The sequence below is a fragment of the Gigantopelta aegis genome, chromosome 14 (assembly GCF_016097555.1).
Source record: "Gigantopelta aegis isolate Gae_Host chromosome 14, Gae_host_genome, whole genome shotgun sequence".
NCBI lineage: Eukaryota > Metazoa > Mollusca > Gastropoda > Neomphalida > Peltospiridae > Gigantopelta > Gigantopelta aegis.
This window is the reverse complement of record NC_054712.1, coordinates 57430963-57433989: the sequence shown is the minus strand read 5'-3', so window position 1 is coordinate 57433989 and position 3027 is coordinate 57430963.

The following is a 3027-nucleotide window of genomic DNA, read 5'->3' as shown; positions in this document are numbered from 1 at the left end:
TTTAATTAGATTGTGATAATAATGGGTAAATTAATGGAACGCTGTGGTTTCTCATCTCACTCTGAAGATAAATGTTTTCCAGTTGGACGTTAGGCTCATTTTCCATACAGGATTTTATCGATACATTGATTATACACAATTATGCATGTACAGAGAATAATTTTCATGTATGCACTTCCATTAAAGAGTATATTCAGCACACAAGAAGGAAATGTTTTATTTAACGACACACTCAACACATTTTATTTACAGTTATATGGCGTCTACGCAGCTATTGAGAGAGGAAACCTGCTGTCACCACTTCATGGGCTACTCTTTTCGATTAGCAGCACGGGATCTTTTATATGCACCATCCCACAGACAGGATAGTACATACCATGACCTTTATTACACCAGTTGTGGAGCACTGGTTCGAACGAGAAATAGCCCAATGGGTCCACCGACAGGGGGTCGATCCTAGACAGACCGTGCATCAAGCGAACACTCTACCACTGGGCTACGTCCTGCTCTCAGCACATAAGAGACATTTTCTGCATGCTTTAGATGCATGTACACACACGCATGTAGAATGAGCATTCCCCCAACATGGTTTACAAGTGTTTGACATTACAGGCCCGGCCGAGCATTTGGGGTTGTCTCTAGCCCTCTCAATAATTCTGAATAAAAAATATTATTGGTAGTAAATCTTAAGGTAGAGATTAATTTTACTTGTAGGATGCAGGAAATTGCATTTCAGGACATCTAGTTTTTTAAACTTTATGGGGGAGCATACCCCGAAACACCTAGAAACTCAATATCAGATGTCTACTTGCTTCCGACATGCCTGTATTAGTGTGCATTTAAACTTAATCATGTTGGAACTGTTCTATTAATGTCTGTTTGAAAATATCTAAGAATTTAACAGTGAAAAACAGGTTCTTTCCTCTTCTGCAAAATTTGATGCACCTTAAATCTACTGTTTTCTGTGGTGTGCTGCCATCATACAAGGTTTCTTTTTCTCCTTGATAAATATGAACAATTTCACGATTATGAGCTATGCTCACTGTGTTAACAATTAATTACACGCTCTTTGATAACATTAGTTTACTGTGGGAAATCCTGAAAACATGCATGCATGGAAATGCACATTATTATACGCATAACAGTGTACATGGAATGCGCAATCTCACCTCCGCTATAATCACTAACTTCAATCAGACTGATGGAATGCGGGTCTTTGACAGCCAACGCTGTACTTTAAAGAAGTAAGCAAGAGTGCTTCTTTTTCTTATTGTATCTGCCACATGTACAACAAAAACTGGTTTCGTAAATTCGGTTTCCACATTTTAGTACTTTTTCTCCGCAAAATAACTCACATTAACCTTCCGAATTTTAAGACCTTCGTTAAGTATTCCTTTGATAAAAAAACCCTTCACATTAACCTTCCTACTTTCAAGACCCTCCAGAAGTATTCCTTTGATAAAGAACCCTCCATTAACCTTCCTACTTTTAAGACCCTCCATAAGTATTCCTTTGATAAAGAACCCTCCATTAACCATCCTACTTTTAAGACCCTCCATAAGTATTCCTTTGATAAAGAACTCACATTAACCTTCCTACTTTCAAGACCCTCCATAAGTATTCCTTTGATAAAGAACTCACATTAACCTTCCTACTTTCAAGACCCTCCATAAGTATTCCTTTGATAAAGAAAACTCACATTAACCTTCCTACTTTTAAGACCCTCCATAAGTATTCCTTTGATAAAGAACCCTCCATTAACCTTCCTACTTTTAAGACCCTCCATAAATATTCCGTTGATAAAAAAAACCCTCACATTAATCTTCCTACTTTCAAAACCCTCCATAAGTATTCTTTTGATAATGAACCCTCCATTAACCTTCCTACTTTCAAGACCCTCCATAATTATTCCTTTGATAAAGAAAACTCACATTAACCTTCCTACATTTAAGACCCTCCATAAGTATTCCTTTGATAAAGAAAACTCACATTAACCTTCCTACTTTCAAAACCCTCCAGAAGTATTCCTTTGAAAAGAACCCTCCATTAACCTTCATACTTTTAAGACCCTCCATAAGTATTCCTTTGATAAAGAACCCTCCATTAATCTTCCTACTTTTAAGACCCTCCATAAGTATTCCTTTGATAAAAAAACTCACATTAACCTTCCTACTTTCAAGACCCTCCATAAGTATTCCTTTGATAAAGAACCCTCCATTAACCTTCCTACTTTTAAGACCCTCCATAAGTATTCCTTTGATAAAGAAAACTCACATTAACCTTCCTACTTTTAAGACCCTCCATAAGTATTCCTTTGAAAAGAACCCTCCATTAACCTTCCTACTTTCAACACCCTCCAGAAGTATTCCTTTGATAAAGAACCCTCCATTAATCTTCCTACTTTCAAAACCCTCCATAAGTATTCCTTTGAAAAGAACCCTCCAATAACCTTCCTACTTTTAAGACCCTCCATAAGTATTCCTTTGATAAAAAAAAATCACATTAACCTTCCTACTTTTAAGACCCTCCATAAGTATTCCTTTGAAAAGAACCCTCCATTAACCTTCCTACTTTCAAGACCCTCCATGTGTATTCCTTTGATAAAAAACCTCACATTAACCTTCCTACTTTCAAGACCCTCCATAAGTATTCCTTTGATAAAAAAAACTCACATTAACCTTCCTACTTTTAAGACCCTCCATAAGTATTCCTTTGATAAAAAACCTCACATTAACCTTCCTACTTTCAAAACCCTCCATAAGTATTCCGTTGATAAAAAAACCTCACATTAACCTTCCTACTTTCAAAACCCTCCATAAGTATTCCTTTGATAAAGAACCCTCCATTAACCTTCCTACTTTTAAGACCCTCCATAAGTATTCCTTTGATAAAGAACCCTACATTAACCTTCCTACTTTTAAGACCCTCCATAAGTATTCCTTTGATAAAGAACCCTCCATTAACCTTCCTACTTTTAAGACCCTCCATAAGTATTCCTTTGATAAAGAACCCTCCATTAACCTTCCT